The following is a 15,594-nucleotide window of genomic DNA, read 5'->3' as shown; positions in this document are numbered from 1 at the left end:
GTCCAAGTTCTTTGACCAATTGAAGTCTGCGTATTTGTCTCCTTTATGAGTGAATTTGGTAAAGTCTTTAATAGTTTCAGCATTATTAACCTGTAAATGCCTGAATAATTTCTTCGGTGCCGATGCTGATCCTTCAATGAGTGTACCGTTTGCTTTACGACAGGAATCTACGGCTCCTTCATTTGACGATGGAAAAAGTAAAGCTGTCATACAAGAACACTTCTCCCTTGAATTACCAAGACAATTATAATGCATTTGTGTTTTATTATTTTCACAGCTTTTTAGATGCTCAAAATTCATTCGATCTTTACCATCCTTTGTATCTAGGTTACACATGAAAGGAAATTGCGCCTGGTTGGTTTCAGATATTAAATTTTGATAAGTTATTCTTTTTTCGTCTTCAGCATGGGTGACACCTATGTATTGGTTTCCTCTAATAATGAATTTATTACCAGGCTTTATGGTTTTGCTAATTTTGGAATTTCGTCTTATCACATAATTGAATACACCAGGGGACGGCCCAGTGAGTGTACCGCCTTCTAATTGGCAAATTTCAGCACCTTCTTCTTTCGTTCTTGGCTCCAAGAATATGCAATATGCACAATTATATGCAGTTTGAATCTCCTCGTTGTTACAATCTCTCATTTCCTTAAGAATTATTGGGAAGTCACACATAAAACTTGAATGCTCTGAACCTGTTTTATTTGCTACAACGAAACATTCTGCCTTGCTTTCAGCATCATTTGACCAGTCGGCTTTTGCAACCTTGTCATCACCCAAACTAATTCTAGTATATTTTGTTGTTTTATCCTAGTTCTCAGCCTTCAAATGCCCAAAATAACCTTTTAGGTCTTTAAAAGACATTTTACTCAGCCTACCTGATGAACTTTTACATTTGGCAGACGCTTCTTTTCTTGATAATAGTTTTAAAAAAGTTGTCATGCATGGGCTAGTTTTATCAAAACAGTCATATATCTTTTGAATTTGTTTATTTTCACACTGTTTCAATTCATCTGAGTCTATAAGATCAATACTGTCATCAATAGGAAAGTCACAGAGGAAAATCAGGGTTTTGTTTTTTATTTCAGCTGCTAAATTGTTAATAGTTACTACGAAGTCCGGCTCTTTTGACCAATCAAGGTCTACCTACTTTTCATTCCCAACACTTGTTGTTGATGTTGATTAATGATTAATAATGAATTTATTACCCTGCTTTATGGTGTTGCTAATTTTTGAATTTCGTCTTATCACATAATTGAGAACACCAGGGGATGGCTCAGTGAGTGTACCGCCTTCTAATTTGCAAATTTCAGCACTTTCTTCTTTTGTTCTTGGCTCCAAGAATATGGTCATGCAAGGGCATGAGCCCCTAGAATTCCCGACACAATTATATGCAGTTTGAATCTTCTTGTTGTTACAATCTTTCATTTCCTTGGGAATTATTGGGAAGTCACACATAAAACTTGAATGCTCTGAACCTGTTTTGTCTGCTACAGCAAAACATTCTACCTTGCTTTCAGCATCATTTGACCAGTCGGCTTTTGCAACTTTGTCATCACCCAAGCTAATTCTAGTATATTTTGTTATTTTATCCGAGTTCTCAGCCTTCAAATGCCCAAAATAACCTTTTAGGTCTTTACAAGACATTTTACTCAGCCTACCTGATGAACTTTTACATATGGCAGACGTTTCTTTTCTTGATAATGGTTTTAAAAAAGTTGTCATGCACGAGCATGTTCCACTAGTTTTATCAAAACAGTCATATATCTTTTGAATTTGCCTATTTTCACACTGTTTCAATTCATCTGAGCCGATAAGATCAATACTGTCATCAATAGGAAAGTCTCAGAGAAAAATCAGAGTTTTGTTTTTTATTTCAGCTGTTAAATTGTTAATAGTTACTACCAAGTCCGGTTCTTTTGACCAATCAACGTCTACGTACTTTTCATTCCCAACAAAGAATTGATCATGACTTTTTATGCTGTTACCATTTAAAGCCAATATGCGCTTAAGCATTCTTTTAATATCATAAGGAGACCCCGTAGACAAATTACCATTTGAATCTCCACAAAATTGTATTGCTTTTTTTCTTGATTTAGGATCCTGTAATACAGTCATGCAAAGGCATTTGCTGTTTGAATCTCCAATACAGTTATAAGGTTATTGAATTTGATGCAGTTGAATCAGCTTTAATTTATCTGTATCTACAAACTCTAATTTATCTGTCACAGATATTTCACAAAGGAAAGACGACTCCATCATTTCCGGTGTTTCCATCATTTCATTTACTTTTGGAGCTTATTTTACTTTTGGAGAAGGTTTTTTGCAGTCTTCTGGCCAGTTAATATTTATGTACCTTCCATCTCCATTATAGAATTCAGACGTATCACATATGTTTCCATATTTTTTTTTTTACAGTGCATGAAAAATGTATTTGAAGTCTTCTATTGAAACTTTAGTAGCAAGTGTACCTTTCTCCTCTTATATATATATAAGAGGAGTACCTTTCTCCTCTTATATTATATATATATATATATATATATATATATATATATATATATATATATATATATATATATATATATATATATATATATATATATATATATATATATATATATATATATATATATATATATATATATATATATATATATATATATATATATATATATATATATATATATATATATATATATATATATATATATATATATATATATATATATATATATATATATATATATATATATATATATATTTCATATTTATATATAGGGAAAATTTTCAATATTTTGAAGGTAATGGGAAAATTTTTATTGTTTTCTCAAGTTTAGATAAATAGTCTTTTATATCAAAGCTAATGTCCCGTGATACTAGTCAAACTGGTAAAGGTATGACTTACGTCGTTTAATAAATACTGGTGATTTATTGAACAAAGTTAATTTTTTTATATTTACGGTCGCACCAGAATCAATAAGCGTTTTGAAATAAATATTTAAAACCCTAAAATAACTCAATATGGGCAACATTGTATTATGGGCACTTAAAGAGGGTACCATTACTGGTCAGGACCTATAAAAAGTGTTACCGCCAAAGGTCGGTCTTTTTTGTTTTGGTGGCATGAGTGGTTTCCCTGAGGGTTAGTTGGATAAGTGAGTCCCTGCGAGCAATGTCCACTAACTAAGCATTCATTGAATTGGCATGATTGCCAGCTATTGTCTTGCAAGTTTGGATTATTTATTCCGAAGGCTTGCGTCACTTGCTCGCTCTGTGCCGGTGGATTAAAATTTGCCCCATTTGCTGCTGCACCCATTTTAAATTTCGTAAGGTAGACTATCTCTTTGTTTTATTGATATGCGCTGCGCTGGAAATTTTGGTTAGGGTGATGGTATTTCCTTTTTTCGAAGAGAGAAGGGCTAGGTACATAGAAGGGTAGGTAAGAGTCATAAAGTAGCCCTCTATAATTTCTCATGCCATTTCCGCTGTTATTTTTGCTCTTGGTCAAACGATTTCTATATTTTGGGGGGTTTGGGCAGTGTTTATTTTGTGAAGGGCACTCTCGCAATTTGGCCTAGGTGATTACAGGCGTAACACCTTATAGGCTGTGGAGAGTTTGTTTGGTTGCTAGGCACGAAACTTACTGTTCTCTGCCTTTTTGAGTTTTGTTATCTATTTTGATTTGGTCTTAGGCAGCTATATCTTAAAAAGAATTTTGGGGAGGTTTCTCCTGAAATTAATGTGACTGTTTCATCCACATTATTTATGGACAATTTCTTGTGTTGTAACATTTAGTATAATTTGTCAGGGCCAAATTTGACCTCTGTTGACACCCTTATTTTGTCTAAATATTCTCCTACATTTTGGATTTGTTCAAAAGAAGCAACCCAATGCCTCAGTTTATTTTTTGAACTTTCAATACATCTGTCTTGGAATGTTTTTAGCAGTTTTTGGAACACTGTGTTCACAACGGGCACATTTGGGAGTATCAACCGGACAAGCGTTATGAAAGTGGTTGGAGGAGAGACATTTAAAACAGCATTTGGACAGTTTTTTGTATTGGTAAACCCCAAAGAATTCGTAGCCAAGCTTCACTCCCTCCTTTAAAAAAATGATTGAGAATAAGAGTCTTTGAACTCTAGTTTTACGGACAGAGATGAGCCAAGTCTCTTTGCATTTTTTAATTCCTTTTTGAATAGAGAGTATATCAGTGTCCACTCCGGCTTTTACACCTCTTATTATTCCCAAAAAAACGCTTAGAAAGCGCTTATGGCAGTCTAGTGATAACTTACAACTATTTAGTGATAAAAGTTATAATGAAAACATGTGAACTAGGAAATTTGATACCCTAAATAAAGCTTTAAAAATCTTCATCCTTTTTTTTTGTTTATTTTCAAGAAAATGTCTTAATGTTAAATTGGTCTCCCTCATTTTTGGCCATTGTAGTCCTAACACTCTTGGTAGATCCAGCTTCATTACGCCACCCGGTAACAGTGAAGATTAGGTCATCTAGTTTGACAAAGCCTCGAAGTTTAGCGAACTGGATGGCAAATTGCTACTATCGTCAACTTTTTCAAATGATGCAAAATTTATCACAGGTGGTTCGTTGACCAATATTAGAGACAGAGCTAACTCCCATGACATGCTTGTACATTGATCATAAAAAAAAGTATCTCAAACAATTATATTCAAAAAAGAAACTTAAAAAAATTGTCTATAATTTACGGGCATTGACGTTTTGAACAAATTCCGACTTGAGGGACGCACCGCCGACGAGAAATCCGTCAATATCTCCCTCTCTGGCAAGCTCAAAACAGTTATCATCAGTTACGGAGTCACTGTAAATAATTCGTGTTTTTCTGAGCCACATCCGCAGAGATGTTTTCGTTTAGCCATTTGTGAAGCTTGACATGAATCTCTTGAGCCTGAGCTGCAGACGCTGTTTTGCCAGTACCGATCGCCCAAACTGGCTTATAGGCAATGACCACATTTTGCCATTGATTGGGCTTGATACTGTCAGCAATTGCTTTTAGTGGACGGAAAACAACTTCCTCTGTCTTTCCACTATTCCTGTCTTCGAGTTTTTCACCAGTGAATGGGGTCACCTTCAACCAAGCTTCAAGGGCATGGCCAACCTTGGCCTCAATTAGCTCATAAGATTCCCAAAAAATGTTTCTTCTCTTAGAATGACCTAAGGTGGCTCACTCAACTCCAGCATATTTGATCATTGTTGGACTAGTCTTTCGAGTAAATGCTCCTTTAGGTACCTTGTAGGGATTATGTGCTGCCACACCGACTAATGATGTTAAAGTTTTTCTAAAATGTTCCAAATAAATGGTAGGAGGAGCACACACAACCTCTGTGTTTGGGTCAAGATTGTGTTTGGGTCAAAAGTTAGGAAATTTACTATGTTTCCAGTTTCCTGCTTATTTCAATTTAACTTCCAGTTTCCACTGACAAAGAAATCCTTTGGTGCAGCTGTTAAAAACTTATTTGGATTGTCTGAATGTTTACTCATTGTTTCAAACAACATCTCTATTGCTTTAGATTGAAACCAAGTGTCTAGTATCAAGAACCTATCAAAAATCAAAACTAATTTAAAAACTTTCAGGTATTTCTTAAGTTTTTATTAAAAATAAAATTATTGCTCAGACACCATAAATACTTTTGCACTTTACATAATAACTTTAGCGATCCACGAAATATAATTATTTAATTTAAAATTTTCAGGAATTACTTCTGTGTTAAATTCAAAAAGTGGAAAGATTTTCGTAGCCAACTTTCGGTTTTGTTTCGACTCAAAGTAAACCTTGAACACTCGGAACTATCTGTGCGGTGAAACTTTCGAGGAGTTTGTTACAAAATATTTTACTTGATGTTCATCGTATTCGGTTAGTTTACATTTCAGGACCCCTATAACCAGTGGGGATTTTGCAGTCACCGAGATACCTGAGGTACTGTTCTTAGCATTCTCAGCAATTATGTTCGCTGCACACTTTGACTCAACAACAAGTTTGCACTCTGACGCCAATTTTTAAGTTCTGTTATTTCACCTGAGGTCTTAGGGCAAAGTTTATCAACAAAGTCCTTACGAGCACTAGATGAGGCCAGGCTTGAAGGACATTTTTTTAGTATTATGGGAAACGTAGGAGCTGGGGCAGGTTTTGTTGTTACATTGGTATCAATTTCAGCTGGCCAAGTAGGGCCCGAATGCGTCGTATTCTCTAAAAAGCTGTCAACTTTTTGAGAGAGTTAATTAATTTTTGAGACTGAAGTGGCCGAGACTGCCTCCCCAATTGTTGGATTATCAGAAAGCGAGAAGATCACAAAAGTGAGAGTAGGCATATTATCTTTTGTCGTCTGAGTTAATTGTTTACATATGACTTGAATGTCAAATACATTATCTTCTTCCTTCGCAAAATAGTAGCAAAGTCAATGGCTAGAAGAATAAATGGAAATCAATGAAACCCTAAATTTCTTACAAATTTCATAAAAATTCAATCCCTTCAAATTTAAGATCAGCAGATACTTGAGTTTCTGGTAAAATGACGTGGCCATCAGTGTTGAAAACCAATGCATATGTAGACGTTTTCCCGTTTGTTTCGTCTGACTTTAGTGCGACTGTCTATTCATCATTAGTTCCTGGGATGAACAGAATGGCTATCTCAAAATTTTGATTGGATGTGTTTGGGAGAATGATGGGTTTGGGGGGGCTAATTGCCCTCCAATCACTTTTGACTATTAAAAAGGGCACTAGCCACTCCAATTTCCAATAGATTAAGCCCTTTTCGAAGTTTTGCTCCCTTGTTCTTTCTCGGCTAAAGAGCCTTATGGGGGAGATTCTGCTTAAGTAGTTTTTACTTTTGCTTATGAAATTTATTGTTAAACAAAGAAATAAAAAAAGAAAACTAAATTAGTATTGGATCTCTGGATTTTTTTGGATTTTGTTTAATTTTTTTTCTTTTCGTATTTTTTTCTCCCTTGTTCTTTGCCGGCCATAGAGCCTTATTGGGGAGATTCTGCAGAAGTAGTTTTTGTTTTTGCTTATGAAATTTATTCCCTTCCCTTCAAATTCAATCCCTTCAAATCTAAGATCAGCAGATACTTGAGTTTCTGGTAAAATGACGTGGCCATCAGTGTTGAAAACTATTGCATATGTAGACGTTTTCCCGTTTGTTTCGTCTGACTTTAGTGCGACTGTCTATTCATCATTAGTTCCTGGGATGAACAGAATGGCTATCTAAAAATGTTGATTGGATGTGTTTTTGCTTATGAAACTTATTGTTAAATAAAGAACTAAAAAGCAAAAACTAAACTAGTACTGGACGTCATATATATATATATATATATATATATATATATATATATATATATATAATATATATATATATATATATATATATATATATATATATATATATATATATATATATATATATATATATATATATATATATATATATATATATATATATATATATATATATATATATATATATATATATATATATATATATATATATATATATATTACTGGGTGGGACCTATAAACAGTCTTGCCACAAATGATTGGTCCTATTTTCTTTTGTGGCTAGGGTCGTTTCCCTAAGGGTGAGGAGGATATTTAAGTCCCTGAGAGGAATTTTCACTAACTAAGATTCCATTGAATTGGCGTGATTACCAGCTATTGTCTCGCAAGTTCAGATTTTTATTACGACGGCTTGCATCACATGCTCGATCCGTAACGCTGGATTAAAATTTGCCCTATTTGCTGCTGCATACCTATTAAATTTCGTAGGGTAGACTGTCCTTGCGTTGTATTGATATGCGCTGCGCTAGAAGTTTTGATTAAGGTTATGGTATTTCATTTTTTTTTGTAGAGAGGGGTTTGGTACATCGAACGGTAGGTAGGAGTTATAGGGTAGGTAACAGTTATAAAGTAGCTCTCTATTACTGGTCATGCCTTTCCCGTTGTTATTTATGCTCCTGGTCAAACGATTTATATATTTCGGGGGGTTTGGGCAGTAATTATTTTGTGAAAGGCATTCTTGCAATATGGCCTAGGTGATTACAGGCGTAACAACTAATAGGCTCTGGAGAGTTTGTTTGTCTTGTTTGGTTGCTGGACACAAAACAACATTCTCTGCATTATTGAGGTTAGTGATCTATTTTGATTTGGTATTTGGGAGCTATAACTTGAAAACAATCTTGGGGAGGTTTCTCGTGGTGTTCGTTTGGCTTTTTCATCCACATTATTCATTGATAATTTCTTGTGTTGTACCACAGTTCTGTCAATTTCAACTGCTCTTTTTATTTCTTGAACAGGCTTTTCTAAGGTTTCAATATGTTTCGCTACTAGTAGGTGATAGAGTTTTGGGTTAAGCTCTTGATTGAAGGCATTTAGTATAATTTTGTTACATAATTTGCCACTTCTAAATTTGACCTCTGTTAACACCCTTATTTTGCCTAAATATTCTCTTACATTTTGGGTTTGGTCAAAAGAAATAACCCTATGCCTCAGTTTATTTGATGAACTTGTTTCAATAAAACTTTCTTGAAATGCTTTTATTATTTTTTTGGATCGTTGTTCTCCAGCACAATGCGTACATTTGGGAGTATCAACCAGACAAGCGCGTTGAAAGCGGTCAGGGGAGCGACATTTAACACAGCATTTGGACAGTTCTTTGTATTGACAGTCCCTAAAGAATTCGTAGCCAAGCTTCACTCGTTCCTTTAAAAAAATTGAGTGAGAAAAAGTCTTCGAACTCGAGTTTTACGGACAGAGATGAGGCAAGTATCTTTGCATTTTTTTATGCCATTTTGAATAGAGAGTAAATCGATGTCTTCTCCGCGTTGGTACACCTGTTATTATTCCAAAAACCGTTTAGAAAGCACTTATAGCAGTCTAGTGATAGCTTATAACTATCTAGTAATTACTTTAACTATCTATTGATAACATTTATAATTAAAACATAGAAACTAGGGAGTTTGACACCCTAAATAAAGCTTTGAAAATCTTCATCCTTTTTTCTGTTTATTTCCAGAAAATGTCTTAATATTGAATTGGCCTCCCTCTAGTTTGAGCATTATAATCCTAACGGTGTTGGTAGATCCAGCGTCTTTGCGCCACCCAGTAACAATGAAGATTAGGTCGTCTAGTTTGACAAGGCTACGAAGTTTACTGAATTGGATGGCAAATTGAACCCTAAAATCGATGTCTTTATTCCATTCAGCATTGCGTTCGGTAGAATAATGAATTGGTCGGATGCCTTTCCACAAATGACTGGCGAGCAGCCTAGTGCTTCTTGTAACTGTAATAACAGGACAGACTGGCCTATATCTAGTAATCATATGGACAGACGTGCCAGTAGGAGTAAGAATTATACAAGCTTTTGCCAAGGAGTTATAGACAGCTTCGATTGCAGCTATTGCAATAGTTTGGGTAGTCTCCATTGGACGTCTCGCCAATGTAATTAAGTCACTAAGCATTTGCCTATGACACATAGCTGCTTCAGCTTCTCTACAAATATTTGCCAAGGTTCTGCCACATTCAAGTGGATAGTCACCTTTGGCAGGCTCACCAGAAAGCATGTCACAATCGACTCCATCAAGGAAGCCGTTGGTGACATCGGAGCCCTCAGCTAGTAGGATGTAGCCAGTACTAGTAGGATTAAGTTTCTTTAATGGATTCAAGCATTTGATTGGCACAAATAAATGGCTTTTCAGCAGTCTTACAACGTTCAACCATTGGTTTTTGGGCGATGAATACTTTTTCTGGGAAAATCTCAATGCCAAGGTCATCACGTGCTGCCATAATGCCATCAGAATTCGCAATGATTTCATCTAGTTCTCTTTGCCCTGTTGGTTTTTGATCTTGGAAATGACAAAATATACTTACCCTTTATTCCTAAGACTTCGCTAATTACTCTGACACCCTTAACATTCCTGATAAAGCTGGGAAAAATCATATCAACTCCCTGCTTGACTCCAAAAAGAAGGCCTTTCTTGTCTCTTTCAGAAACGGCTTGCAAGCCTACTGGGGTCCATGGTAGGTTAACTCCTTTCCTGCTCCCCTGATTTCCGGACCTTTAGTATCTAGAGCTATGGCTGCAGGAATTCTCTTGTTGATTCTCTTTTCTACGTTAAATATAACTTCACGAACACATCATATTGTGTGCATGGTATTCGTATGAGCCGTGAGATTAACTGAGACGCACTATATTCATTCTAGTTTCATGATTCCTTCAAGAAGATCAACTTTAGCAGAAGCAGGACCAATTGTACAAACAATTCCAGAAAATTGGACAACATGTGACTGAAAAGTCAGTCCACATAAGTGCTCAAATTGAGTAACCTTTTCAATTTGTGACCTATGTTCTATCAGCAGCCATCTTTTCAAAAATTACTGCTTTTTTCACTGACTATTCCAAGGAAAATATCAATTTGTATCAAGTTGTTTAAATGTTACGATAAAATGAAATCATTTAAAATTTCCTTGTAATGTATCTAAAATTGTTGCTAAAACATCCTAAATATTTTTGCAATATACAAAGTTTTGCAGTTTTTTCTCACACCTTTTGCTTTATAATAATATAAATACTGTAATGATTCTTCAACACAGTTTGTTTCTTACTAGGTTTAGCTATATCCACTGAAGCTTACACAGTCCCCATTTATAATAATCTCTCTCTTTTATGTAACAACAGGACGTCATAGTCTCTTAATATTATTATTTTTATCTACCAAAAGCACCAGATGTGGCTATTCTCTTTCAAATGAGCCATTAAACAGCTCTATGATTTTCCAGTGCCCAACTAGCTGAGGAGAAAGAAAACACGAAAAAAGAACGTTGACGCAGAGTAACGTAGTTTAAGCAAATTTTCTTGTTTTTCAAGCCAATATATTTTCTTTGTTGTTTAATTATTAAATTCAATTTATTGAAATAAAAAAAGATTAAACATAAGTAAAGCCAAGAAACTAATTTTTTATATAGGAGAATCGGACAAGGTGACTCTAATAGTGTAATTTGAGTTTATCATCAGGAGAAAAAAAACTATATCAGGTATATCAAGAGAAAATCAGGTATATCAGGTATATCAGGTATATCAAACTATGTCAGCTATATCAGGAGAAAAAAACAAGAAATTTTCAAGTGATTTATCAGTTTTAACTAAAAACTAAATATTATTGCTCAGACATCATAAATATTTTTGCAGTTTACATAATAGCTTTAGTGATTCTGAACTGAAAATTAAAATATAAAACTTTTTTTTTAATGGAAATACATATTGGATGACACTTTGGGTAGTTAGAACCTAAGGAAAAATAAAACTAGTTGTGTAATTTTTAGGTATTTTTTTAGTTTTAATTAAGAAATAAAACTATTGCCCTAGACACCATAAGTACTTTTGCAGTTTACATAATAACTTTGTCGATCCTGAACTTAGAACTAAAATAAAATAGAATGATCTTGTCGAAAGATAAACTTGTATAAATATTGCGTTTACTTATTACGTCATATACGGTTATTATATGATTATAATGTTATTCATCAAGCTTATACACAAAAAATGCAGGTTTTTTTGTCAAAATTGATTATACTTTAAAAACTATTTTATTTTGAATTACAAAAGGCACTAGATGTAGCAATTTCCTTTAAAATAAGCCATTATACAGCTCTCTATGATTTTCCAGTGACCAGCTAGCTGAGGAAAAAAAAAACTGAAAGAAAAAAACATGCTTTATTTGTAGACTATCGTGGTTTTAGCCACTTTCCTTAATTTTCAATCCAATATATTTTCCCTGTTGTTCAAGCTAAGTCATAAGTAAGTATTGTATATAGATATTTTGGACAAGGCGGCTCTAACAGTGTACTTCTTGTTTTGATCTGACTGTATTTCTAGGAGTTATGGGTTACTTTAGTTTTAACTATGGGGCGTGATAGTTTCTTACTAGGTTGCTAGCTACCGCTGCCCAGATAAAAGATACTCGAACGTCGTAAAAAGCAAAAGATTTCTTTATCCATTTTGAGTTGTAGATAAAACGTGTGTAATTGGTTGCCAATGAAAACGCTCTATTGTTTGATTATGGGTCATATCTGCCTAAGTATTGCTAATTTACGCAAATGGACAACATGGCTTGAAAAAACCATTGAAAGTTGATACTAGCGTTAAGTTCTGTTTTTCAAATGACGCAAAATTTGTCACAAGTGGTTCGATGACCAATATTAGGAACAGAGTTAATTCCCATGCCATGCCTGTACATTCATCATAACAAAATAAAAGTATAAAAAACAATTAGATTCAAAAAAGAAACTAAACAAAATTCTCTATAATTTACTGATGGGCATTGACGATTTGAACAAAATCCGACTTAAGAGACGAAGCGCCGACGAGAAATCCGTCAATATTTCCCTCTCTGGCAAGTTCACAACAATTATCAGCAGTTATGGAGCCACCATAAATAATTCTTGTTTTCTGAGCCATATCCGCAGAGACGTTATCGTTTAACCATTTGCAAAGCTTGACATGAATCTCTTGAGTCTTAGCTGGAGACGCTGTTTTGCCAATACCGATCGCCCAAACTGGCTCATAGGCAATGACCACATTTTGCCATCGATCGGGCTTGATATTTTCAGCAACTGCTTTCAGCTGACGGAAAACAACTTCCTCTGTCTTTCCACTTTCACTCTCTTCGAGTTTTTTTACCAATGCATGGGATCACCTTCAAGGGCATGGTCAACCTTGGCCCCAATTAGCTCATCAGATTCACCATATACATTTCTTGTCTCAGAATGACCTAAGATGGCCCACTCAACTCCAACATCTTTGGTCATTGCAGGACTAGTCTCCAGTAAATACTCCTTTAGGAACCTTGTATTAGTTTTTGCTGCCACACCGACGGAGGATGGTAAAGTTTTTCTAACATGTTCCAAATAAATGGTACGAGGAGCAAACAGAACCTCTGTGTTTGGGTCAATACTTCCAGCAATTAGGAAATTTTTATGTTTCCAATTTTCTGCTCATTTTTATTTAACTTCAAGTTTCTACCGACAAAGAGATTTCTTGGTGTAGCTATAAAAAACTCATTTGGATTGTCTGAATATTTATTCATTATTTTAAGCAACATTTCTATTGCTTTAGATTCAAACCATGTGTCAAGTTTCAAGAGCCTATAAAAATCAAATCTAATTAAAAAAATTTCAGATATTTTCTTAGATTTAATTAAAAAATTTAAGTTATTGCTCAGATACCATAAATATTTTTGCAGTTTGCATAATAACTTTCGCGATCCATGGAATGAAATTATTTTATTTAAAATTTCCAGGAATTACTCTAGTTTAACTTCTAAAAGCGTATAGATTTTCGTAGCCGACTTCACCGACACTTTCAAGCACTGACCCAGGTTTTGTTTCGTTTCAAAGTAGACCTTGAACACTCGGGACTTTCCCCACTCTGGAACTTTCACGGAGTTTGGTACAAGAGATTTGACTTCAATTTCATCGTATTCGGTCTGTAAGCCTTTCAGGACCTCTATAAACAGTAGGGATTTCACACTCACTGAGATACCTGAGGTACTGTTCTTAGCATTCTCGACATTTTTGTTCGCTACACGCTTCGACCTAACGATAAGTTTCCATTCTGAAACCGATTTTTTAAGTTAAGTTATTTCAACTGAGGTACCAAGGCAAAGTTTATCGACAAAGTTCTTAGGAGCAGTAGATGAGACCAGGTTTGCAGGACAGTTTTATAGTAAAACGGTAAATGTAGGAGCTGGGGCAGGGTTAGTTGTTACGTTGGTGTCTATTCTAGCTGACCAATCAGGGCCCGAATGCTTCGCATTGTCTAAAAAGCCGTGAATTATTCGAGAGAGTCTATTAACTTTTGAGACTAAAGTATCCGAAATTGTTGGGTTTTCAGAAGGCGAGATGATCACAAAAGTGGGAATTTGCGGATTATCCTTTGTCGCCTGATTTAAATGTTTCCATATGACTTGTATGTAAAATGCACTATTTTCCATCCCTTGCAAAATAGTAGCAAAGTCAATGGGTAAAAGAGTAAATGAAACCCTGAATTTTGACAAATTTTATAAAAATTCAATCCCTTCAAATTTATGGTCAGCAGATACTTGAGTTTCTGGTAAAATGATGTGCCCATCCATGTTGAAAATTAATGCATATGTAGACGTTTTCCCGTGTGTTTCTTCAGACTTTAATGCGACTATCCATTCATCATTTGTTCCTGGGATGAATTTTAGGCTTGAAAACCCGTGAGTTGGAGTCACTGTGCCAACATGTCGGACCTCAACATCCGAAAATTCCACATCAGTAATTAGCAACAGATTTGTGCCTCTATTTTCGTCGTCTTCTTTATTATATGCTTCCTTACTCTCTCTTCGAGGTAGAAATATCCACTTTTGTTTGAAGCCACTCCAAGCACATGCTTCGTGTATTAAATAACCTGGATGATGAATGTCAACTGCCTTTGCTAAAGCTTCATAATTCATTTGCCAATCATGGTGCTTAACATGTCCTTTTGGAGATATTGACTTCACCCATTGAGGAAAATGATTGACGATTTCACCCTTAGAATTCGTCCATACTTTTCCAATGCCTCCAACATATAAGTACCCATCTTTCACAGTGGCCCATTCACTCTTGAAACCCTTGGATATTTTTCCAGGCCCATCAGTCAATATTACCCATGGATAGGCTGTCTTCCCTTCAATCACATACACGATTCCAGTCCGATCGTCAAACGTCATAACCTTCCCATCAAACACAACCAATTCTGATAGTTCCATTCCTCTTCCACCACTCGCAATGTTTGAAGACAGAATAATAGGAGATCCTGATTCAATTTCAATGTTAGCCTTTTGAGCATGAATGTCCACAGTCAAGTAACCTGTTTTGAGATAGCTCAGCCAAGTTAATTTCACGTCTTTGCTTAACGATGATGTATCTAAATCTGATATAATTCCAAATTTATACTTCAAACCTCTTTCTGTCCGTACTGGGGGTGTCAGAGGATATGTAGATTCATACACAGTTGTTTTGTAATCTTTCCTATCGTCCAATTCTTTATTGGTACTTTGACTAAAAAAAAAAATATACATGGCAACAAAAAATGAGAACGAAATAAAAACCAAAAATATATAGTATTTTTGAGTCTTTAGAGTGGTGTTTCCAATCCTATATACGGGAACTTTAGTAAAATGATAAGCTAATCCATGTTCAAGACTTTGGTAAGGTGTTTCAACAAGCATTGTTGGATGTAGAGGTAAGTCTGAAACACTAATTCTTGAAACACGCATCTATTTTTGCATTCTTTGACGAATATTCACATTTTCATGATTTGGATAATTCTGCGTACTCAATGAATACTCATCAATAAATACGACACAAATAATTTTTGTATTTAGCAAAAAAGTAAAACGATTTTCCATATCTGATTTTACGGTTAAACAAAATTTGCTTCAAAATGACATAATTTCATTATTTGTATACCTGCATAAAAATGAGTATGTGCAATAATATTTGTATGCGCACCAAACCTATAAGTTTACAAACCTGTATGTGCACTACAAACTTTGAAT

General features: G+C 34.8%; 4 pseudogenes; all 4 read right to left on the bottom strand.

Moving 5' to 3' along the window:
• Positions 1-4,714: 4,714 nt before the first annotated feature.
• On the bottom strand, positions 4,715-5,228 carry LOC148943174 (triosephosphate isomerase pseudogene; annotated as a pseudogene).
• Positions 5,229-9,018: 3,790 nt separating this feature from the next.
• Positions 9,019-10,673, bottom strand: LOC148943173 (pyruvate kinase pseudogene; annotated as a pseudogene).
• Positions 10,674-12,335: 1,662 nt separating this feature from the next.
• On the bottom strand, positions 12,336-12,835 carry LOC148943172 (triosephosphate isomerase pseudogene; annotated as a pseudogene).
• A 1,250-nt stretch (positions 12,836-14,085) lies between these two features.
• Positions 14,086-15,312, bottom strand: LOC148943171 (soluble calcium-activated nucleotidase 1 pseudogene; annotated as a pseudogene).
• Between the last annotated feature and the right edge of the window lie 282 nt (positions 15,313-15,594).

This window comes from Artemia sp. Qi Xiang Cuo, chromosome 16 (genome assembly GCF_049724085.1).
Source record: "Artemia sp. Qi Xiang Cuo chromosome 16, ASM4972408v1, whole genome shotgun sequence".
NCBI classification, from domain to species: Eukaryota; Metazoa; Arthropoda; class Branchiopoda; order Anostraca; family Artemiidae; genus Artemia; species Artemia sp. Qi Xiang Cuo.
This window is presented reverse-complemented; position numbering and strand designations above follow the sequence as displayed.